Consider the following 25,349-nt stretch of genomic DNA (forward strand, 5'->3'; position numbering starts at 1 on the left):
ACGTCTGCCAGAAGCCAGAGGCAGCCAGATCCAAACCTTGACTCCGTAAACACGTGAAAATCCTGCATGCCCGTGGCGTCCCCTAGTGTACAAATGTGGACAATCTACTTTAATCACAACCGCACCTCAGCTGTACATGGAGGCCGGAACCTACTTAAAAATTATTTTTATTATTATTTTAACAACAGACACTTTTTTGTATTATTTAGACTCACGTTAAGTCTCACACACACAATATTAATCAAGCTGGTGTTGAGTTAAAAAACACCTATAACGTACAGTTTGATGGATATTACCTGGCATTTGAAAGATAACGCAGACATTATTAGATAGAAAAATAAACACAAAAACAAATAAATGATATGTTAATACTACTAACATTTACTTCCACTTATAGGGGTAAGCGCACCTGTTAGCTTAATGTCAGTGAGTTATGACGTAAATATCTTTATATTGCCAACTGAACGTGGGGTATCTGAAGTGTTCATGTCTTTAGTCGGTCAGTCCAAATAAAGAGTAGGCTTCATTGTGAACCAGCAGATGGCGCCGCGAAACTAGCAGCGCCATGTTGATGTTTGGTGAAGAAGGCAGCAGGTAGCATGAGCATACGCGTGAGTGAGTGTTTTTGTCCTTCTTAATGATCCCGGTGGTAAACGGCAGACATTTTATGACAACCAGCACGAGTGTAATTAATAACATTAATCAAAGCCCAGTGCCATTTAGCCGGAGTTTCACTTTCCGCGTGCGCGAGGGTGTGCCATGGGTGAGCTTGTTCATAACTGCGCATGCGCTAGAAAACAGTCATGGGTGTCTTGAGAGAGGTTCGATGCTACCCGCATCTTTATAATTCATCATTAAAACAGTACAAAGACGCCCACATGTGCAATTACTCGTAGAGGGAAATTGCCCAGATCATGGGAAAGAGGAGAGTGTGTGTCGGCAGAAGTGGAAGTATTTGAGAGACCGGTTTGTGAGGCAAGGAAGAAGCAAAAACAAGTACTTGAACTGGACAGTAATGTCTTCTTTGCATGTTTCGTATTTTGTATAGTGTTTGTAAAATAAAAACAAGGCTTTATTTTACATCTTCTCAGATTTGTTACATTTCTGTATATACGCCAGACGCCGATCTACTGCGCGTGTGTGGAACGCGTCCTTCAAGTGGACCCCAAAACAAAGTATGATAACAACAACAACAAACTGCGCGTCCGCTCGGATGATAATCTAGGTTTTACAAAGGTGAGCATCAGTGGACGCAGCCATAATTAATGCTAATGTGGTACACCTGTGTTTGAGTCTGAGTCCAGACGTGGTGGTTTTCGTCACTGAGGAGCAGAATGTGTGTGATGAGAAACTTGTCCACAAGCTTAAGGTGGTGTGAGACCAAACCTGGTGTTTCATGTGACCCATCACCTAACATGTACCAAATTAATTCACATACTCAACCCTATTAGTTTGATACGCGACTCCTCATTTATAACTTAATGTCATGGTCTTATTCTGATACTTATATTATAACCCTTGCCCTTCATGTAGTATTTTAGAAGGGAAATTCAGTCCAGGAACGTCTCAACCTGATCCACCGGGAATTTTATGAATTCTGCTTTGGCAAAATAACACTGTTGGCACCCTGTTTTGGATGTAAACGACGTGTAAACCCAGATTTTCTTTTAAAATCCCCATTTATGCGCTCACTTCTCCCATTATTTTTGTGAATTGACATATCAGTAATTTAATCTACCCTTCCTTGTACCGTTGACACAATGGAAATTTGACCGCAGTACTTATGTGTTTGCAGTAGCAGAAGCACTCATCAGGCTGCAGTTATGCCAGTTTGATATCAATAGACTGTGAGTGATGTTTGGCAATTCAGTGCACAGAATGAATTATAGATGATATATCCTGCAAAATATTGGTCTAATCTCTGTACAAAACAGTGGAACACCCAGGAGTTGTTTTTGCCTCTTTTTCCATCTGCCATGAGATGTCATAAGACTCTCAAGGTGGTGTGTCTCGTGGGGTCTCAGTGGGTGTCACGGCAACGTTATTTACTTGCCAAATTACAAATACTCTCTTGTATTTTTAACAGAAGTCCTGTGCCGAAAGTTGAAATGCGTCTCTGCCTGACGGAGGTCTCAACGACACAGTATCCATATGGTCCAGGTAAGAAAGGGCCGATTACGCATGACCTGTCAAACACCACTCAAGCAGTCATTATTCAGTAGCTGTTATGAGTGTTCAGATATTGATTGTTTTAACTTGTAAGCAGCAGTTTATGAGTCAAGTCGACATTTTTTATTTACTGCTGGGTTGTCACTGCTTTAAACTATAGCAATGCATCATATTTTATGAGTTTGTAATTGATTTATATGTGTAATCTGCATCTGCAAAGTAACTTGTCGCTTCACTTGTTAGAGAGAGGAGACTACACAGTGTAGTATTCCCTTTCAAATGCGCTCGGAATAGGGATAAAGTTGCACAAAATGGAGATGGAGGTGTTTTATATTACGTTGACTGTGTGTTCTCATTTTTGCCCGAACTGCTTAACATAATCTGTGATGCAGTCGATGTAAATGATGTTCCACATACATTTGTTCCATAACAATAGTGCAGTGACTTTGAGAGAAGATGCCATTTTCCTGCAGACATTTCCAAAAATATCTCTAATGTGATTGTGCCTTTAGAGTAAACTGGTTATGGGCTTACAGTATCTTCTTGCAGGTAGTACAAATGGTAATCAGATTGCTGTGAACTCATTACATGCAGCACATTGTTCTCCAGCGCCGTCCATATGCAGCCGTGGAGTAAATTCAGCTCATTCCGGCAGTTGATTTCTCTTGTGTAACACTGGGGCGTTGTGTGTTTCTCCATTTTAATGTGCCTTTGCCCGTCTCTCAGTGCCTCCTATCTATCCATCTGCGCACCACACTCTCTCCTCTGTGTGTGTTTCAGCCATATTGTGGTGTGAAGTGTTTCTCTTTCTAATGAGCCAATTGTTCCTGTGTTTTGTTCCCCTCGGGGAGCGTTGTGCAGCTAACAACATTCTGCTCGCAACCATTTTAAAACATAGTCACTTCGCCAGGGAGGGATTGAGGCCAACCAAAACAATAATGCCTGGGAGCTAGTGCAAAATGAAAAATGTGTTAATGACGGGCGCTCCAGCAAAGTGACAGAGCATTCGTCTGCTGTCAATTAGACCTTGGTTACTCCAAAGCAATTTGCAACTCCCCGCAGAGTAAAATGTGTGCCATCTCCCAGGTCTTATTTGGTGATTGTTTTAGGTGATGTTTTCATTCAATTTCTCTTTGTATGTCCTAGTTTGAAACGTAGAAATGTTGTAATGGTTAGACACAAACCACAGTACGTTATCCATGTCATGTACCTCCATAAGTGTAGCATTTTACAGGAAAAACATAGAGTATTTTATGTCTAGGTGTGTGCACAAAAGTGCCCGTGAGCATGTTTGAGAGGTATTGATACAGTTGGCATTCTGGGCTCTGATTAATTGCCATGACATTTGGCTTCTCTCAGTAAAGACCATAACCCACGCTGGGTGCTTGGTTAATGGATGTTAGCCCATGGCAGGCTCAGCATCAGTCCTTCCATTTCTTTCTGCTCTCTCCATCCTTCTTTCTTCTCCTCTCTTTACCTCCATTCTCCTCTTTCTGTCCCACAGAAAAGGTTAGCTGCAGGAGTAGAAGGATGAGTGCATTGGTACCTGCCGCTCAGGCGCCCCCGCACTTGGCTGTTTTGGTCTGTGTGGGCTTTTCGTACAAGTCAAGAGGCCGAGTTTCTGTGCTATTCTTGACAATAGTTCAAACATAGCTTTAAGGCTTTTGCCTTTCCCCTTAATATATCTACAGACTTAAATAAGATAACAGTGGAGAAAGAGTTCTACCTTCAACTCCACCAATCCCCCCCAGAACCAATTTTCGGTCCTCTCTATATCTTGTAGAAAGAAGCCCATATAAGGAATTTTCTTCCTTCCTGGAGTGATTTGCCTGGCTCTATCTTAATGAGGTTTCCCATGTCAGAGGGATCAGCACAGAGCCGCCTTGCCAAAACAGACTGAAACCAGAATGGCGTATTAGCTCCTTAACTGCAAAATACCTTCTCTTCCCAGGTCTGCTTTCATCACTGCCACGCAATTACCCTTACATGCAGTTTTATCTTGTCACTTCCAAATGGGAATAAAAGACCCAGCGCGGAGCAAAAAAGAGTTATTTTAAGCAAGCCAATACCAAAATCTAATTAACTGTGGAAAACATGTTTCCGGTGTGTCTGGAAACATTGTATAGTTATGCAAATGAGGCAGAAGGATTGTAGGGAAAGTGATTTGACAGATTCTCATTTTAGATGGAACCAGGCTAGATAGAAAAGATTACTCAGCCATATCTAAGCACATTCAAACTGGAGGAGAGGAGAGGCCCGGTAATTTATTGTGTTGGTATTTCTTTGACTTGAGACAGCTCATTAAGGGGAGCGGTGTCGCCTGGCCGGACAGAAGACGGACTTGAGCCTTTTCTCTAATGGGCCCTCCTCTTCTCTGTCTACATCAGCTCTTTTCTTGTCTTTTGCTCGGCTGGCTTAATCTCAGACCCTGTTTTTTAATATGAGGTGCTGAAGATGATTTTACACAATTCATCATTTCCGCTCCGCACGGGGGGAAAGGGAGATGCTATTTCATCCTCCCACTTGTCTTTGCTGTGCTTAAAAGGCGGTTTCAGGGCAGCTGCGGAGAGGAAGCCATGCGGTGGAGATAAGGCGAGGAGGGGGGGCACTGTTCGCTGAGGAGAGGCTTCGTTGGCTGCAGTATACACACTGTATTTTACAGCTTCATTGAATGTACTTGGCCGGTGTTGCTGGCAGAGAGGTCCGTGTGACGTGACGGCACCAGGACTCAATTAATATTTGTGTGTGTCGGTGCTGCTTGCATGCTGGCACGGTAACACGCCCGCAGTGGAGACTGACCGCCGCCGTTTCTTTGCAATAATGTTCCTAATTAGACAGCTAACCTTTGCTCTAACCCGTCTCACACCTTCACGCTAAACCCAAGGCCACACGTTAAACTGTGAGGACCAACCAAAAGCGACCACGGTTCACATTTGTTATCACCTTTTTTGCAACAAACATTTCCACAGCCAGTAGCAAAGTTGTTGCAGTGGTGACGGTTCATTCAGTGTGTTAACATGCACTGCAGAACAGGGATTACACTGAAATTAAGATGGAAACTGACACAAATTGAGGAATGCTTAGATGTACATTATGCATATTAATCAGAGTGTGCTTGTAAGAGCAGAGGAACGCTCGATTAATCACATTCTATGAAGCGCAAATATTTGCAATACAGAGTGCACTTGTGACAGGATGTGTGTTCCTCCCTTCTGTTGCTTACAGAGCGCTTGTTTGCAGACACACACACAGCCACAGACAAAAAAAGAAGCAAGGTCCACTTCTGGTACAAACAAGTAATTAATTATTGAGGACACCAAACATGGCCGCCTGCTAATCTACATAGCGTTAAAAGGCCCATTGATTTATAATTCAGCCAATCTCTCAGTGGTGAGTCGTGAGAACAGGAAGCTGCTCTTTAGGGTGCTTGAAAGTTTTCAGGGCTAAAATGCCAGCGCATGCATGCATGCATGCTGTGTGCATGCATACAGGCGTGTGTGTGCTGATGAATATGTAAATCAACCTTAAAGACTAAACAGATGCATTCACTTAATGACAAGATGACGTTTACCACCTTGTGTGTGTAATTGAAGGCCTCTTTAGCCCCCCCGCGTAATGTTTTAACATGATTACAAATGTATTTGTACTAAACACTGGGGTGCCTTGTTAGACAAACCCACAAGCGATTCTTGTTTAATACGTGTGGCAGATATTACGCTGAGTGCTACACATTAGAAATGCAAATAACACATCGTCAAAGGAGTTTTAATTAATTAGCCGGAGATGAGATGCTGGCTCGGTCCCGTTGCGGCTTCTGTTCCTTAGGATGGCAAGAACCTCATTGGGGGGTCTATCTTTGATCCGTGCATCTCTTCAGTCTACTAACGAACCACTGCAGTACCTGCCACAGTTGGACAGATGGGAGAAGTGCGTGTGCGCCCGCGTGTGTGTTTGTGTTTGTTTGTGTTTGCGTGCAGGTGCCTGACCCAATCTGTTCTAATCTTTTCCATTAATATTACCATTTTCCTTTACTGGTGCTTTTTTTAATAACAGGCTTATTGAATGGAATAAGCTCTGTGAATGTAGCTGGTTACACACGTTAATTGAACTTGCACAAGATGGATCCTGTGGCAGATTTAACCCAATGGTGTTTTGGTTTTAAGATTCACAACATAAGAACATCTCGGAATCTGCCTTCAGTTTGTTTAATTCTAAAATGTACAAATCACTAACCAAGCAAATGAAGAAGGACAAGAACTAAACACCTGAACATATTGCACAGTAGTTCAATGTTTCTAAGCAAAAGGTTAATTATACATTTATTCAGGTATCCATCATCATTCTAACCGAGTTTAATATCATAACTTACTTTTTCTTGACTTTCCAACATTAGAGCTACGTGGAAGTATTTTTAAACCCCTCATTCTTTATTTAAGATGTCCTCCCATCTAGCTTGATTAATCCGTCCCCCTGCTGGCTTATGATCAAACAACTCAGGCTCATTACGAACAAAAAAATGTCTGAAGTCCGTTGAATTACCATTTCTTTCTCTCTTTCTGGAGTGATTCCTCTCTCCATCGTGCATAGTATTGAGGAGACCAGCATACAAATTTACCTTTTACTATCTTGATTGCACCATTTGGCTATGCAGGACACTGGTGAACCGCATCACCTCAGGATACGGAAAGCAATTGTGCTCAGAAACGCTCACTCACTCATAGCAGACTCCATTACTATTTATATATATATATATATATATTCAATGGGAGCTTGTGTGTATGTAAGCTTGTATATGACTCTTGAGTACTCATTAAACGTGACAGGAAAATGTGTGTGGGTTTTGGATGTAATGATGTATTGGGCAAATCCCTGCCTGGCATTCTGAGGACGTCTGACACCACAGGGATTCTATGAGGATCGATGGAAACGCCACAGCTAGATGTGACTGATTTGGCTATTTGCATTTGTAATGAGCCTAGAAAACTGTCTAGTGGACATATGTTTAATACTCGTAGTACTCTTACTAGCAGTGTGTGTGTGAGAGAGTGTGTAGGTCCTATTACCATTCTACCTGCTGTAGCTATTTTCAGGAGACTTGTTTCACAGTGCCAGGACTTCTCTCATCCTCTGTTCTGTCAGTCCTCCGTCCTTGACTTTGCACATTGTCACCTCCTGGAGTCTTCTCTCTCTCTCTCTCTCTCTCTCTCTCTCTCTCTCTCTCTCTCTCTCTCTCTCTCTCTCTCTCTCTCTCTCTCTCTTAAGGTAGCCATGGTGATTTAGAGCTGTCTCAATTCAAAGACGAAACCCCTCCGCACACACACATTCAGCCAGGAACATAGAGAATCACAGAATGGATAGATAAGAGTGTCTATGTATGTGTGTGTGGTGGCCTTGAACTAGCCAGTCTACACGTATAAAGAGAATAGAATGAATGCTCTCAGAGATAGAGCCGAGGAGAAGGAGAAGACAGTGAGGGGGTCTGCCACATTTGCACGAGTCCTCCCCTCATGGTGCACCCAGCTGACAGGGGATATTTTTATCAGCTTGGCACACACTGTGCAGAAAAGGAACAAATTCATTTGTAACACCACACTCCCGGCCAAGGACAAGATCTCAGCAGGATAGAACATAACTGTCTTTCTGCGCTATTTAGAATAGAATTCAATCATTCCTATTAATGCACTGGCCGCTTGGCACAATCGTGCCAAAGTGGCTCACAAAGCCGTCCCCGAGCCATGTCCACTGAAGCGCAAAATGGGAAAGCAAAACATTCCCCCCAAGGTTAGCCCTGCTCTCTGGGGGATTTCACTGCAATTGTTTGTCATTTATTTTGCTGCACATTTTGAGGACATTTGTATTCATTTCACTCTCTCGTTGTCATCTCTTCATTTCAGTCTTTTTCTATTTTTGTGTCTCAAGCTTCCTCTTTCCTCCCTGAGCCGCTCTGTGACTTCTCCTCTCTTTGGGTTCCTGCAGTGAAGCCAGAGGGGCTCAAAGGTTGCCAGCCTAGTAAAGAGAGTTTACCATGCTAATGCATTTAGTCAACTGTTGGGTGTCATCATGATGGAGTACAACGGCAGTGTGCGTGTGTGAGAGAAATGCGGTGAGAGGACTGGAGCATGAATAAACCATGTGCTAACATGGTGTCATTGGGCTCCTGTGTTGGCATGTCGACGCCGCTCAGGAGAAGCATGGCCGTCTCCAGGGCATTGTCTGTAATCCATCTTGTTAGAGCAGCTAGCTATCCCAGGGTCTCTGCCATCATCTCATTTGCATATGGTGGATATATGATTTATTTTCCAGCACTATACTTTCTTTCTAGATGATTATGAATAGGCTAATCCTTTCTTACACACGCCTAATTGTTCCACATGGTTTGAATGACAATACTCGGGATTAGTGATGAATGCACGTGATGGCAGACCAGAAAATACAATTTTCCTAATCAGTAATTTCCATGAAAAACACTCTATTCTGAGTGGTTTTGTTTTGCCCCTTCAAGGAACAGACACTGTCAGAGAAATACTGTTTGATTTTCTCACAGCGGTGGCGCTTTGGTGCCAAGATGACACATAGATGATCCATTGCAAGGGCTGTAATTGAAAATTCAGTGCGCAGGTTGACAATTAATCTCTTTTTCTCTCTGTATCTGCCTCAAGTTTCCACAGAGAAATACCCAGAAATGCAGATAATAGATAAGAGCGTTATTGATTAGATGGGGTGGGAAGAGAGGCGAGCGGGGAGGTGCAGAGGTTCTCCATCAGTAATCTCTGGTGCTGTGACTGCATCTAAATAACCTGCAGAGGGGGATAAACAGGCACATCCATCATGAGACGGCTGCAGCAGACAGTGATGGATGTATCCAACTCCCCCCACCCACCCGACACAACCCACCCCCAAACCACCACCCAATCCCACCTCCTCTCCTCTCCTGATCCAGGATGAGGAGTGACACCGGTGCTCAGGAGAAATACCTGGCTTACGCCAAGCAGGATCATTCCTACTTGGGCTCTGCTCTGTGATGGAAGGATTCAGTGTAGGATTTGTGTGTGTGTGTGTGTGTGTGTGTGTGTGTGTGTGTGTGTGTGTGTGTGTGTGTGTGTGTGTGTGTGTGTGTGTGTGTGTGTGTGTGTGTGTGTGTGTGTGTGTGTGTGTGTGTGTGTGTGTGTGTGTGTGTGTGTGTGTGTGTGTGTGTGTGTGTGTGTGTGTCTTTGTCTTTCCCTGTTTGAGTTTACAGGATTATCCTTCTTGATAGACACAATTTGTTTTGTCACAGAGGAAATGAGTTTTTGGGACTAACTTGGGTGTGTGTGGATGTGTGCATGTGTATGATAATGTGTGTTCCTCCATACACACATTTTCTGCTTTTGTACATGCACACAGATTGATTTGTTTGCGTGAAAGTGTGTACATTTCTTATCTATCTGCATGCCCATGGTGCGCGAGTCGAATCCCTCATGATGCTCGGTCCCAATGAGCAGGCTTGCCCACGCCAGTTTGCCTTAGAGGTGCCAGCCTGATAGATATGGTGTGTGTGTGCCAGCCTTAGCCTTCCCTCCCTCCTCTGCAGCATTAAGATTGATCCCTCGTTCCCTCCCATTCCTTTCTCTCTCTCTCTCTCTCTCTCTCTCTCTCTCTCTCTCTCTCTCTCTCTCTCTCTCTCTCTCTCTCTCTCTCTCTCTCTCTCTCCCTCTTGTGTGCGCCTCTGCCTTTATGAGACTGTGAATAGGTGAAGCTCACAGACTCCAACAGATGGCCGGGACTGCCCTGTTTCACTGTCTCACATAGATACACACACACACACACACACACACACACACACACACACACACAGGCGTTGGTATGAAACAAGGGGAAAATATGACAAGGAGGAAAAAGACAATAAACAGGAAGCAATGCGGCAGAGGAAAAGCTGCAACGAATGGAAAAGGGAGAGCCAGAGGAGGCACGAGGGAATACAAGCAAGAATATTCCGAAAAGAAAGAGAGGGACGGGAGAGACAGCAACGTCGCTTAAAGGGGGAGTGAGGGCAAAATTGAATTGTAGATTGAGGGAGCCTTTCTCTCTCTCCACCCTCTTTTCCCTCCCTCTTTTATTTATCACACGTGAAACCACGCCTCCCTCCTTTCACTTGTCAGTGCATCTATAACAGTGAGCTGTCTGCGCCGGGCTGTGTGGGGGGTGAGACTGGCTCCTCGCTCTGCCAGTAGAGGGGACTGGATCGGAGAGAGACCGGACAGGACTGGATGGTGCTAGATCCGCCAGAACAGGTGTGTGTGTGTGTGTGTGTGTGTGTGTGTGTGTGTGTGTATATGTGTATGTGTCTGTGACCGCACATGTGTTTGTGTGTGTAACAGAAGACGCCATGTGTTTGTGTCCGATCGGTTGTTGCTGCCTTAGGACTTTGAGAGTAGCGTATCTGGAAGGCACGGTGCTGGAGCTTTGCCCTAGTTTACACTCGAATGCTCTGATCCGTTCTGTTCGCCTCTGAGATTTATTCATGGAGCCATAACGGTGCCGCTTATCAGGGTAAGAAAGAGGAGACAACATTCATCATCTTGCCTGTGTGTCTCACTTTGCTGTAGAATATGTGGGAGGAAAACTGCTGTGAGTCTAATGGAGCAAGTTTATAGTTTCTGGGCTGGACCGTGTTGCTGCCTTACTGCTTTGTGTCTCTCTTCGCTGTTGTTTGTGTTGATTCAAGCGCTGTTTAGTGTCTTCAGGTTTTATAGTATGATTCTGTTAAGACAGGACAGCGCTGTGGTCGTGTTGAGTGTCCTGGTCAGCGTAGCTCTCAGTTTTTTGTCTATCTCGGTGTTGAGTTAAATTTGATGACTTCTCTTCTTTGCAGTGAATGCGTTTTGGAAACATGGTGCATTATTAATCACCCCTCAACCAAATATTTTCCTAATAACTCTCGCAGTGTTGTCTCTGGGTTTTAAAAGTTGGAGGAAGAAGAAGAATTACGCCTCTGAGACCTTTTTTTTAAACACAGGCAGCCGCATTCATTCAGTAGTCGCCATTTCAACAATTGCAGCCACTCCTCTCGCAGCCTTCGCCCGGGAGTCTGTGGTGTTTAGTCTTGGGGAATGTACTCACTATCAGTGTTTTGTCAATATCTTTATGGGTCAAAAGCGTGTGTCATCGCCAAGTACTGTTATCTAAGTGCAGCTGAGCGATGAGGTTGCAAGCAAGTGACCTGCAGCCTGAAATATTTATGATGAAGGCAGCTGAATGGCTCGGCACTGACTGTTTTGTAGCGATATGGGGCGGAGGGATGGAGGGATGGAAAGACACAAGTAGCAAAGCTTCACAGATCTCTTCTTTTAGCATTCATTATTTAGTCCTACTCACGCAGCTCTGGAAGCTCCAAGCCCCCCGATCAACTGGCCTCTTTTCTTCATCGAAGTGCCAGCGGACCGAAGGAGGATGCTCCTGCTTGGTCTACCTGTCAGCCAATCCCTATAGGCATGATACTGCCACTGTCACATTCTGTGAACACACACACATACACCCACACGCGTTAACTGGAGCTTCTAATGAGCTATAATTGCATGCTTACACTCACTGATGTAATGGGAAGTGTGTAGAAAATCATGCAGTCACTTGTGTGCACAAGCATTACAGTGGCTACATTACACGCCCACGTGCAGACAGAACCTGATTGCGCATTAATTCGGGAACAGGCACCCATTCACACATGTACACACTCATACCCACCACACCCACATCATTCCGCTCACATATTTCTCATTTCCTTTGTCTTCTTTAATTCTCCAGACATATGCCTTTCTTAGGCATATGGACACCACAGCACACATACATAACAGTGCTAATGCACAAGAACACACACACAGGCAGTCAGTAGGACGACCTTGAGACCTGTTGATGTTGTTTGTTTGTGGCCTGGGAATATGTAAGAGGGACATGTGGGCCTCCCGGTGAAAAAAACACTTTTTTGGTAAGAATGGATGAATGGAAATCTGTGCAGGGGTGGCGGCCATGCAGTTAAAGGCAGACGCCAGCATGAATATGTATTGTATGCTAATGCAGCGCACAGAGGCTGTTGACTCAAGCTGTTGATGGAAGCAGAGGACACCGTTCCCCACCGCCACCTTCAGGGGGAAGGAAGCGCTATTGATGAACCCATTGTAGACGCCGCCACTTCCCTGGCCGTGGGGTCAGACTGGTGACAGGTGGCAGATATCAGTGACAGCGGCCAAGGTGACACCGCTCAATAGTCTCAGTGGGCCCCACAGGCTGCCATGGAGCCGCCGTTTGGCTGCTCCGTGACCTTTTGTGGTTAAATACACAGAGGTTAAATTTAAGGGTCCTGAAGCTAATGCCTGCATGGATACTGTTCATCCCTCCAATTAGCTTTCAGTGGCTTTGACACTCTTACAGCCTCTTCTAACTTACTAACCTCCACTTCCTTTTACTTCTTCTTATTCTCGCCCTCTCACACACACACGCACGCACACACACACACACACACACACACACAGAGATACTTTAAAATACATTAAAATACCCTTACAGTACGCAATGCTCAAGCCTTCTCCCTCTGAGACTCCCTGTTCATCTGTATGTATGAGCTGCCGTTAACAGGTCCTGTGATAAGGCGGCAACGGCGTCAGGAGATCAGTTTTTGAATCTACGTGCAGGTGTTTCTCTCAGCTCTAACGACAGATGTGGTCAATGTAATGAGGCAATGTCAGGTGGGGCTCTTTGAGAAATCACTCCTGTCACAACATCGACGAACGAGGGTAGATGTGTCTATGGAGGCTGGGAGCAAATCAGGAGAATGAGGAGGACATTGATGTGTGTGTACGTGTGCTTGTTCATGCGTGTGTGTCTGCTCTGGTCTGGTATCTATCGCCTCCGTTCTGATGTGACAGCACGGTCTGCACAACTTACACAATCATGGTGTGGATTTTTATTCGTCTGCCGCATCTGAACGGACAAGATCTGAATCTCATCCTCTTATAAGGCCGAGCTGCGGGAACACAGGTGCCCCACAGGGAAATGTAATTATACCCTGCTGGCCAGAGTGCGGGCGTCACTTGCCTGATCTATCTCAGGAGAGAAAGCAGCTGGAGGCCCTTCTTGCTCGCAATATCAAGCACAAGAGATGTCACAGAGTTTCATATCATTTGTATGAAATCGGCGGTGCAATCTCCTCCTGCGATCAGCTTTTAGATCCCGTGGTTATCCTTGGCCTTTTCGCCACAGTTTTGTTACAGCTTTTGAATTATTTATGACAGAATTAAGACAGCGTTGCCAGGAGAGATGAGAGATTGTGGAACACAGCCAAAATCAGATTTCAAACCTTTTCCCAGAGCTTTGGACCAGTTTTTTCCTCTCTCGTGAATAAAATCTAATCATCATTAATTCCCATAGTAATGTTCATTTGCATTTTTATGGGTCTGTCTTTTTTAGAAGTGTTTTCAGGGATGAAATTGTATTCCTCATCGTCTTGTCTGCCATCCTCGCATGTGTGACCTTGTCTCCTCCGCTGCGTTTGGCTCCCGCAAGGTGTGTGCTTGTATGGCGTCCATTAGTAAGGCCAAACAAACAAACAGACACGCCCACTTCCCCTGCTTGAGACAACAATCGATGAGTGCACTTAGATAACAGCAGTGCTAAGTGGCCCATTGACGTTGCGATTAAATGAGTACAGGATGCAGCGGTGATGGAATGCTAGTTGAGATGGTACAGCTGTGCAGACGTTACATTACCTCCATTTTCTATTTCTGATAGTCAGTTTATTTACTATATATAACAAGAAGAGGTGGTTGAGACGGCGGGAGTTGAATTCAGCAGGACTGAGACAAGCTGCCTGGATATGCTGATTTGCTGGTAAACTGACAATTTGCTCAGTGAATATTTCCGTGTTGCATGTTTGATCGTGTTGTCTGGTGTAACTTGAAAAACTTGAGGCTGCGCAAGGAGACGTCTGCCACAATCTCTATTTCCCTGTGTTCGGTGTGAAATAGGTAGGCTGAACCCCCTCTGCCTACCTCGGGCCGGTCCCTCAGTGGGTAGCAGCCATTGTGTTTCTCTAATAAGGTTTGTGGGAATTACAGATCTCTGAAATTGGATTTGGTCACTACACCAAAGCAGCAGGGATTACAGGTTTAAGGCCGAGTCTCAGGTCTCTTGGCCCGACTGGTTGATTATTTTTTTTTACCACTAGCACGTGACCCGGTTCTGAGTAGCTCGCGAAAGGTTCAAAGAATTTGTACATTTGACAACACAACGTCACTTGGTAAAGCTGTTTCTATCCAATTAAATTCACAAACATTCCGCCCCTTTTTGTCACAAAACGATTATAAACCAATCAGCTGTCAGGCCAACAAATGACCCTGCTGTCAAGTTTGTTTACGTGACACCATAACATTCGGCTAGCAAGCGCACGCCGGATTTGACGATGACCGCCCCGATACAAGGCAACAAATAGAGGAATTCATAGACCAATTCACCTGAAGACAGACAACGATCATAATGTCAAGCAGGGAGGGGCGGGGCGTGCTGACGGTCTACTACCAGTACAGAGCAGAGCAGAGAGAAGCAGAGATGAGTGACAGCTGGAAAAAAGCAGCATTTGGATGCATTTTAACAATTGTGACAACATAAAGGCAGAATCAAGCCGTCACATGGAGCAGGGTCCACAAAAAACCTTCACAGACATGAGAACCGTGCATCCACCAGTTCAGTTGGAAGAAAAAATTTGCTCCACCCAGACTCTCAATCTAGTGTATGTTCTTCCAAACAGGAAAACACACTGTTTTCTATGAGATAAATACTGTATGATGTGCATTTATTAGTGTGAGCTTGACACTGAAAATGTATACAGGAAAAAACGTATGTTGCTGAATTGAAGTGTTGGATATCAACATTTTGTAAATGTTCACACAAAAGACGCTTATTCAGCCGGTTTGGGTGGAGCATCAGCCATGTGGATAAATGTTGCTAATAATGTAAAACATGGGTAGCTCTCCGACACTTTTATTTTGTCAAAGTAGCTCTCAGAGACAAAAAGGTTGGAGACCCCTGATCTATATAAACACAAATTCAGATCAGTTCCACTGTTTGGCTGTAAATAAGCGTTAAAGGACCCATTTTACCCCAGGACCTTCTGCACATAAGTTAGTCATACTTGTCTGCAACAACTAGGAAAAATGCAAAATGATAAAACCATGTGAGAATTTAACTTTTTTTAATATGAGCATATTTGCATTGGAGTGAAATATTGTCTCACAATTAGCTAAACTGTGCCATAGCTCCGAGTTGTCTGCAAGGGACTGTCTGAAAATCACACCTATTAAATTACCCTTTTTTTCCAGGAACCTAAATCCCTATGTTATTCCCTTGTGGTCTTACTTCCATTCCCCTCTCATTCCCATAGCGACTCATTGTCAGATCACCTGGCCCCAAGGTACCCTTTTTTTTAAAAACCCTGTGTATGGACAACCAAATCTGAGCTGTGACTCATTTGCATATCGTCAACGCCCCCCCACAGCAGCTCCTTCTTGGAAAATGACAGGCTGAGGGGTTTGAAACACGCTGCAGGAGCTGGGTTGGGTTTTTTTTGTCAACAAACTTCACAGAACTCTATTTACAGACCAAAAGGAAGCACAGTTCCTTTAACTAAGTCTGTACTAGAGGAGTAGCAGGAGAGAGAAAACCAAAGTGAAGAACGAGCTGGGAAAGTGTTGGAGACAACTAGTGTGGTGAATACAGCATAGGGATGTTGGCAGGAAGATGGTATTCATTAGTTGTGGTCCACAGTGGCAGCTTAGTGAACTCTTAATTGGAGGAGAGACAGGGCTGGTGATGGGCGATCAATAGGGGCAGGTCTGGGGTTCCAAGCCACTGAAATCCATCAGCCTCCTGCTCGATGGGGGGAGTGCAGCCAATCAAAGAAAACATGGCCTTTAGCCTCCCGTTCATTTACCCTCGCAGTCGAACCTCATCAGGATCAGCCCTGAGACGTGCAGCTCTTTCCAGCTCATCACACTCAGCAGAGGACAGAGGCACATGGATGCTTTTATTTATTCACGCAGGCGTTGCTAGATCTCCCGAAAACGCCGTTACAGGTTTGATCTGAACACTGTCAAGGAGATTATTGTTACCAATAAAATATGATGAATGAACACTGCAGGGCTGTGTAGAAGGGAATATTAAACCAATCTCTGCCATATTTATACTCCACTGCTATAAATAGTCACTTTCCCCTCTACTTCCTCGTCGCATTCGCCTGGGTAATAGCCGTTTTTTTGCCCTGTCACTTTCTGATGTATCATTTTTTTTTCTGGCATCAAGGACAAGGCCAGGTGTCACGTTTTCTTTCCACACTTGTCACTGTGCCTTGTCAACCACATCTTATTCCACATTCCTGCTTTCTTTCTCCCCCTCTCTGCGTATTTTTGTTAAATTTAAAAGAAGAAAAATACACCACTTCTACCATTGGCAGCCTGTGATGTTTAGTCAATACAGCAAGTTAACATGGCTGGCATCTTTGGCCAGATAAGATAAATTAGATAAGATAAAATTATAAATAAATCATATATCTGGTTTGTTAGTAACTAAAAAGTGCTCCTGTTTGTGTAAACGTGAACGTCATTTATGTACAAAGCTGTCTCGCAAAATTCCCCACAGTACAATGCAAGTCTTGACAGAACACTCCTCCTTTTTTGTTTTCCTACCAAAGGACAGACAGACAGACAGACAGACAGAGAGACAGACAGACAGACGGGCACAGGTGCCTGGCCTTGCCTCTCTTTGATGCCCATGAGTGACTGGCAGAGCTGGCACAGGCATAAAGCAGCTGGGGTCAGACATGCTTTGGCAACAAGATCCATGTGGGCTTAGAGGACTTTCCAGGGTATTCTTAGCATATCAAAGACATTAGTGCACAATATGCAATGAGTGTAATGTCCGTGTGTACGCACCCTCCAGATATCATTTCAATTACATGAATTGTCAGAGAGGATGTCGCAGAGCAGCTACAGAGATGTGGGGTTTGGGTTTGATTTGGCTCAAAGGGTTACTTGTCGGATACCGACACCCATCCAGTCACAACATGAATCAGACAGCTCACGTCCTGTGAAAACGTCTTCACGGGCAGACAGACACCAGGCCTCACAGCTTACAAGCTCACAGTTGGACAGTTGGAGATGTTGATACAGTGTTAGATGGCAGCTTGATTGAAAGAGCTGGGGGAAAACTGTTATTTTCCTGTAGCTTAGCTCATTCTGACACCTAGTTAAAGCAGGATAAGGATTTACTTGTCTACTTGACAGAACAGAGAAGGGTGCTTATAAAGCAGTACAGAGAGAAACTCATTATTAATATTTATGGCTTAAATCTTGGGATGTGAGCGGTAATTATGTTGTTAATGCTGTAATCCTACCATCTCTTTTGATAACCAGTTACCTCTCAGTCAGAGAAATGTGTGTCTCCACCTCCAGATGGGTGTGATTACCAACCATGTGGATCGAAATGCTGTATGCTCTTGTTTACTCTCCATATCATAGTGTTGGTCACAGTGATTTAATCTTAAACAGATGTGCCGTCATCCTTCAGGGGCATCTGTGAGGGAGGAGCGGTGACTGGGAGTGGCATCTGCTTAGTACGATTGGGAATGGCCAATGACATCTGTCAGGGAGGACAGAGACAATATAGCCCATCAACTGGCAGGGATGAGCCAGAGTGGACCTGCATGCATACAAAGAAGCCAGAGTGGAGGAGATATGCAATAGGCTGGCTTTGTCTGGCTGATGAATCTGCTCCAAGTACTCATCTGCTCTGGACATTGTGTTTGCTTGCAGAACTTGGCAGTCAGACTGATTTCTGTGGGAGAGGAGAACATCAGAGCTTGTTTGGAAAGGAAGGTAAGGCTGCTCTCATCTTCCCCACTGTGAAATGGAATTCTCTTTCTGTCCTCCCAGTTCTCTCTCTCTCTATCTTTGTGTGTGTGCGTGTGTGTGTGTGTGTGTGTGTGTGTGTGAGAGAGAGATTACCTAAGATTAGAGATTAACTCAAGTTTTGCACGCTTTTCTTCGTTGTTATTGGGTTAGAGTTATGATTTTTGGATGCGTTTACACAGATGTTAGCAAGTACATGCAGTGCAGCATCTAACTGTGGGAGGTGTTATCTAATCCTGGACCTACCGCATATTATTTCATATTTATCTGTTCATCTGGTAAACTCTACCTCCCTGGGAGGTGAAATAATGAAGGTTCTTATTAGCGTTTCTGGCAGTATAGATTCTACAGTCCTCGGAGGAAACAAACAACACAGTGGGCTACTATTTACCACAGGAGGGTGTGTGTGTAGATTGATCACACTGCTTCCCCGGCATCCTATTTCTCTTGCCTGCCAGTGATTTGCATTTCTTCTTGGTCAAATAAGAGAGTTGTTATTGTTGGTTTGATTGAGCTGGAATGTGTTATCAGAGAGAGCTGTGGGTGTTGTGGTTTGGTTGTGGCCCCCACGGTGGTCGTCAGTCCATATGGTAATTAAGAAGTAAAGAAGAAAGAAATAAAGGAGGCAGAGAGTCGGAGTGAGGTGAGTCTAAAGGGAATAGTTAGAAGAATTAATGACCAAGCTACAACGCACCGAATGATAAATCAATATCTGAAACTTCTGCGTCACTCCCTTGTGAGTTACTGTTGTAAAACCTGGCTTTATGGCTTAGTAACACCAAAGGGCACATTTTATGCTCTTGCATGTGTAGTAACTGGCACAGAGTTTCAGAGCTATGGCGATGCTTCTGCCGAGGCTTTGTTAGCAGCACTGGCCACCTCTGTAATGTCCCAACAGTGGCAACGCTGGCTGCCACAAGCGGATGTGATCAGATTGAAATGAGGACAGTTGGTTAGCAGCAGAGGAGGCAGCATTCAGTAAAGATGGGCATACTAACTGCACAGCTGTCTGCCTCCTAATCACTTGCCAAAACATCAGCATGCATAACTGTAATCAACTCTCCTTCCTTAATTAACAAATGGCTGACTGTGATAGTAAGTTGTTTAGTCTGCGTAAAATAAGCCTACGTATATATAAAGTTTATTTGGCTACGGCTTGGTGGTAATTTAACTTTGATGTTTCCTGCTTCTCTCTGCGACACCAGCAGAAGCAGACAGGTGAACGACGTGTCTGTGCTAAGTCATTATTCCGTTTGAGAACTGATCACCACTTCAAAACCGTAGCATGAAGACTGCATTCTCCTCTCGCATTCTTCTCCCTCTCCTCGCTGGCAGACCGGCCCCTCGGCAACACGGCATAAAAACCAGAAGTCTGCAAAGGAATCTCTTCAAAGCCTGCAATTCAACGGCTGAATGAGGACTTCATTAATTCCGCTTTTCTATAAAGCCACTGCCCCTTCCAGTCCTGGTTTTTTTACAATCAGTTATGTGATATGCGTGGTGCAATTTATTTGCAGCCAGTTGCATAAGGTTCTTTTGATACCTTGCGAGTGACAAAAGAACAGTTTCTCTGCCCCTGGAGAGGAGACTCCTGTTGGTTGCAATATCTCCTCAGACTGAGCGCTCACTTCCCCCTTTGGGTATGTGATGCACAATTGCAGAGCTCTGGTTAACATTTCCCTGACCTTCATTTTCCACATAAGCAATACGGAAACTGCCAGTCTGCTCTCGTGGCCCTGTCTGCCTTCTGCCCACTGATTAAAAGTCAGATATTAAAGCGCTGTGTTGTGAGCTCTGCCTAATTGATTCTTTCTGCTGGGTGAACAAGAATTGGTTGACAGCAGGCCATACCAGGGTTTTGTCAACATTGGGCATGCTGTCTGAATCTCAGGATGGTACTCCAATAAAGCCCCCAGTGGGTGTGCCGACCTGCAGTGCAAGACAGACAGACAGACAGACAGACAGACAAAAACACACACAAACACACACGCATTTTATACACATTTGGGAGCGCTTTGAGCACTACAACAATAAATGGAATTATAAATCATTGAAAGATTACTATTTAGGTTTTTAGTCAGTCGGACAGAACTGGAAGATCAGAAACATCCCAGATATGTTTGATTTCCGCATCAAATAAATGCTATTTCCGACATCAGAAGAAAATAATAGAAGTGTAGGATATGATTGGTTGATAAACTAACACTACTACCTGCCTCAGGACGTAGCAACCCATTTTTACCATTGTCCCTTTATTTGAGTTTTAGAGGCAAAAATGTAGAATATAGGGGCAATTTTTCCCTTTGCCCCTGGTTGTGTGTGTGTGTGTGTGTGTGTGTGTGTGTGTGTGTGTGTGTGTGTGTGTGTGTGTGTGTGTGTGTGTGTGTGTGTGTGTGTGTGTGTGTGTGTGTGTGTGTGTGTGTGTGTGTGTGTGTGTGTGTGTGTGTGTGTGACCAACTTGGAATACCACTCCACTAACTTAAGCCATCTGGGGCGATGGTGCTGCAAGGGAGCTTCATCTAAATTCCTCCTCTCATATCCACACTCCTCCCGCTGTTGACATAATTGCTGTAATAGCTTTTAATCACTGGCATGTTTAACAAGGAGTTTATGAAAATACAAAGAGGACACGGAGTATGTCATCTCCACCCACCCGGTGAGAAAGGCAGGACAGCTGGTGGAGATCTGCATGAAGCCCATCTCTCTTGCTCTCAGTGTTATGTTCTCCCATAACACGATGTAGAGATAATTAATTGAAACTCTGCAGGACGAAAACAGCGTTCCTCTCTCCACCGCAGACGAAGGCTACGGCCCCTCTCCCTCCACCTATTTATCCAGGAAATTTATGGGCTATTTTATGTGTATCTTGAAATGGCTTTGCTGCCCATTTATTTTGAGTGCTTCTCAACTCCACGTGTCGGGAGATTGCAAAAGCAGACTTGGCAGTGCACCGCGTTTATTATGGGTGGAAATTCATCCACGACACATTCCTCATGCATCTGATTGACCTTTTTGCTCGGCATGATCTACAGTAAAAGGTTATAGATGTTATAATTCCCCCCCGAGGCTGAGGCCGGCGAGCCTGTCTGAGGCTTTATGTTCCATCTGAGCTGATGGGAGAGGTGAGATGGGAATGTTTGTTTGGAGGTTTGGGTCAGAGAGCTAGCCAACTCTCTGGTAATTATGCTATTAGTGGAACAGTCCTCTACTCTGCGCTCTGACACTGCACTAATTACAATACCAGGGTGATAAACTTTATCAAGGCGCTGCTAATTCATGTTTAATAAAGGAGAGAGGGAAATAAAGGAGAGTGGCGGCATGAGGGAGGGGGAATTCATAGCTGAATTTGTCACCTGTGCAAATTGATTATTGAGCATGTTTACTGTTTGATTTGTTTTTTCACTTTCACTTTCACTGTGTGTTGCACTGTTTTTAGACTGGGACTGATTGAGCGCTCCACAGATTGGCAGTACAGCTCACTGGAATCCTCTTCCTCCCTCCTCAACCGTATAAGTCGCTGAGAAGTAATCACAATGTCCCCTCCCCGGAGTATTGAGCGGTTTCATTCATACCTCTGTCGTGATACTTCCCAGGGGGGAGTCTAGAGGCTGAGGGGTGGGGGTTGAGGGGTCACGATCACAGCCAAAGGGGTCCGACAACTGGCTGCCTTTCTGACAGGGGCCCTAATGGAAGGCTAATAGGAGAGTCGAGTCTCAGAGCCCACCGCTGTGACCTTGACACAAGCTTGTGGTTAGTGTGTTGGGTAGCAGGTAGGGGGTGTAGAGAGGTTGACGAATAGCTTTTTTAAATAGCTGCCTCTCTCTCTCTCCCTCTCTGCGTGTCCCTCTCTCTTTCTCAATTGCTTGTTCTCTCTGACCCTGAATCTTTCTCCAGCTCAGCTGCTGTATCCCAGTTACTGAGTTTCAGATTGGATTTGAAAGAATGTGATTAGTTTCCCTTTTCATGTTTGTGTGAGTGGATAATTGGCTTGTTGTGTGCATGGCTGTGCTTTGGTGCTGCAGAGTGAACATCACCGTTCATTTTCAAGTTTTATCTGATTTTTCTTTTAAGTGTTAATTTGCTCATTTTAGTTTTGAATGCTCAACAATCGAGAATTAGATTGAAGTGGACTTGGAATGTCAAGTTTACTCACATCTCCTCACTACTGTGCTGATTGCATCCTCTCATCAAAACTGGCTGATCTTATATTATACAGTATGTGTTTAGTATTAGCTAGCTAGAAATGGCAAAGCTACTAACTGGATTACTTTTTAGCCTCCTTGAAGCCAGTGATTAGTCAATTCATACAAGTTAGGGTTTTTTTGTAACTCATTATGAGACTTTCCATTTTTTCACATTTCCTAGTTATTTACTCTAAAGTAAAACAGCAGAAATACACAATATTGTCCCTTGAAGTAGCTGCAATGTAGTTCGCTTTTTCCCACTCATGTAGCGAACTACTTCATTAAGAGAGCAGCTTGTAGCATGAAAAGCTACCATTTCAAAGTAGCTTCCCCACCATTGATATCAGTATGCAATATTAGCAACCATTTTTGACAGTTTTATTGTGTTACATTTGTATTTTGTTTGTGGTTGTGAGTATTTTTGCCCAAGTGCATATACATGTGTGTGTTGGGCTCCTGTAGTTGCTCATACTGATGGGCAGGTCTGCAGGGACAACCAATAAGCATCATCCAGAGTAAATGGGGAGCCACTATTACCTGATCAATCTTTGTTCTCATTAAAAGGCTGCCAAGCCTGTTGTAACCTGATGCAATATCAATACTGTAGCGCCACATCGAGACCTCCAGAGCTGTTAGAAAAGTTGCTGGCAACTGAACTGTCATTATCCAGTGGGCAACATGCCAGGTGCTCCCTTCATGGACCACTTAGGCTCCCCCCATGGTCCCAAACACAGGTCAGGACAGACAGATGGGGCTGTCTGGGCAGCTGTCCCAGGGAGGGGACACAGAGAGATGGATACCGACAAATAGTAAAGGAGACAGCATGAGCTCACACGATATGGAGGGATGTGGGCTTTATGCGTTGCCTTGATGCAGTTACACAGCGCTGTGGTTTCACCCCAGGCATGTTCACTTGCCAATGGGTATTTTGTTTTGGTTATGTATTGTGCATGAATACAAGGATCATCACACATGTTTCTGATTATACTCAACAAAAGAGAAAGAGTTTGGCTGAAAAACACCCACTGAACTCTGAGATGTTGTTATAGAGTAAAGAAAACCTGCCCTGGATCTTGGCATGTAGCCCAAGATTCCTAGTGGGAAACCCACGAGCAGTGAATAGGTCTCTGTGGTGACTTCTGAGTGGAGCAAATGGGGGGAATATAAGTGGCCTAACATAGAAAGCCTCTGTAATTCAGATCATTGTGCCGAGGTCTCCTCTCTGTGCTCTAGTCTTTACCCCCTGTGTGGTTCAGATAGGGGAGGGTGGGATCAGTCGCTGCGTTTCTAAGCCTCCCATAATCCCCCGACAATAGGTCTCGGCAAAAGCCAGCAAGGAGGTAAGGACAGAGAATGGGAGGAGTGAAGAAGTAAAGCAGGGGCTGTTGCATCCCCCAAGGGCATGCTTAACAACATATATGACGCTCCTCATGGCACCCATAGGCCCCATTGGAACCCCACATTTATGCTGCTTTGGAACGTAGATAAGGCCAAGTGCTCCAATAAAGCCTTGGACTGCTGGCTACTGTACATTTGCCTCAGTCAGACGTTATGGACGCAACAAATCAACTCTATGATATGTGTCCTCTCTGGGTTGCAATGTGCTGTTGTTTTTTAGTGGACTAAAAGAATCCAAACTCTACAGAAGTGATCACTTTTACAGCGGCTGAACAGTTGCTCCCACGCAGCATATTGATTTATCTCTCTAATTTATTCAGAGGGCAGATGGCAGTTGATTACTGAAAATTGAAACCAATATTGTCTGTAATCATCATTAAGTCAGGGCCATTAGCAACAGTCCCCACTGCTGGCGTTAATTCGATGATGGGAGAGAAATAGGATGTAATTAAAAGACCACAAAGGACAGCTAAAAGCTATGAGTCCTGTGGAACATAATCAGATTTTACCAACACGAGGAGAACTAATCAACAAGAAGGACAAGAGCATTACTCCAAACATTGTCCACATAGATACATTATACTGGGAATGGCAGTAAATGTCTTCTCTTAAGTACAACACAGTTATTAGCAGTTATATCTTTCTTGGGTGATGTGTGATGCTCATTAGCTCTCAATGTCGTCACGCAGAAGTCACTTGGCTGTACCGAGGTCTCATTGTGATAGTGAGTCCAGAGCAACAGTGGGCCCCGACTGATTTGTCTGTAATCCATTTAGCTGAGATGTGACACACTGTAGGGGGGCTTTGCCTGTGGTCAATACATGCCAATAAGAAACAGCCATCACTCAGCAGGCTGCCCTGTCCACCAGCTTGCTTCACTTGTTTCAGCTGTCAACCCCTTTCTGAAAGAAGCCGGCGTTTGTGGCCCCCATTCGGACACACACCATACAAACCTCTAAAGCACAGGAAAGGCGAGGACGCTAGCAGACTGCAAATCAGCCGTCTTTTGCACCGACATCTGAATAAACCCATCTCAAATGGAAAAAGCAAAGTATTTACAAAACACCATTGACAGTTGCTCAATCTCTCAGTCTTAAACCCCAGAAGGTGGGGCCATGGAGGGGTTGAAACCGAGTCGGTGACAATTGGGGCTCTGTTTGTGTGTTCTCTACCACCTCCGTGTCCTTTTTGGACTCTCATGGAGCGCACCACATGGGTGTAGATGAGCAGGGGTAAATGCCACGACCCCCGGGGTCAGCCCACACAGCTACAGACCCTGTTTGAAGCCCTTCAAAACCTGCCGACCACCACACTTGCCTTGCATGCCACACGGTTGCTGCTGGAAACGGAGGGCGAGAGGGACAGACGCTGAAAGAAAAGAAGTAAATTGTGAATTTCAATTATGATGGCTGAATCCAATCACCAAGCATCCTCACCGCAAACGTTTTTGACATTGTTATTGTGGTGCGGTTGCAATCTGAGCTCATTATGTTGAATATTTTCACTGCGGGTGTTTGTTACAACGCGAGGAGACAAAAGACAGGCAGTTATGATGGCCGTCTAGCGCTCACAGGGTGAGACAATTTGGAAACAACAAGACACTGTTCATTCAGAGTTAATTAGCCTGGCTGCTGTTCTAGCATTGTTGGAGAGGGGTTTGAAGTCTAAT

The 25,349-nt window shown here is 44.6% G+C and overlaps 1 protein-coding gene across 4 annotated transcripts in view; it reads left to right on the forward strand.

Moving 5' to 3' along the window:
• The first annotated feature begins 554 nt into the window (after positions 1 to 554).
• The window catches only part of sulf2a (sulfatase 2a), a 41,457-nt gene continuing 16,662 nt past the window's right edge, over positions 555 to 25,349 (forward strand). The window contains exons 1-3 of one of the 4 annotated variants that reach the window (XM_076156626.1): positions 555 to 611; positions 2,087 to 2,160; positions 18,003 to 18,065. The gene's annotated coding sequence lies outside the window, so the exon portion shown is untranslated. Of the gene's footprint in view, positions 616 to 1,219; positions 1,237 to 2,086; positions 2,161 to 10,338; positions 10,440 to 18,002; positions 18,066 to 25,349 lie in introns of those variants that run through there. The other 3 variants (XM_076156625.1, XM_076156628.1, XM_076156627.1) reach the window with 3 other exon arrangements.

Source organism: Genypterus blacodes, unplaced genomic scaffold (genome assembly GCF_046128005.1).
Source record: "Genypterus blacodes isolate CSIRO-AG114 ecotype Tasmania unplaced genomic scaffold, CSIRO-AGI_Gbla_v1 ptg000070l_1, whole genome shotgun sequence".
NCBI classification, from domain to species: domain Eukaryota; kingdom Metazoa; phylum Chordata; class Actinopteri; order Ophidiiformes; family Ophidiidae; genus Genypterus; species Genypterus blacodes.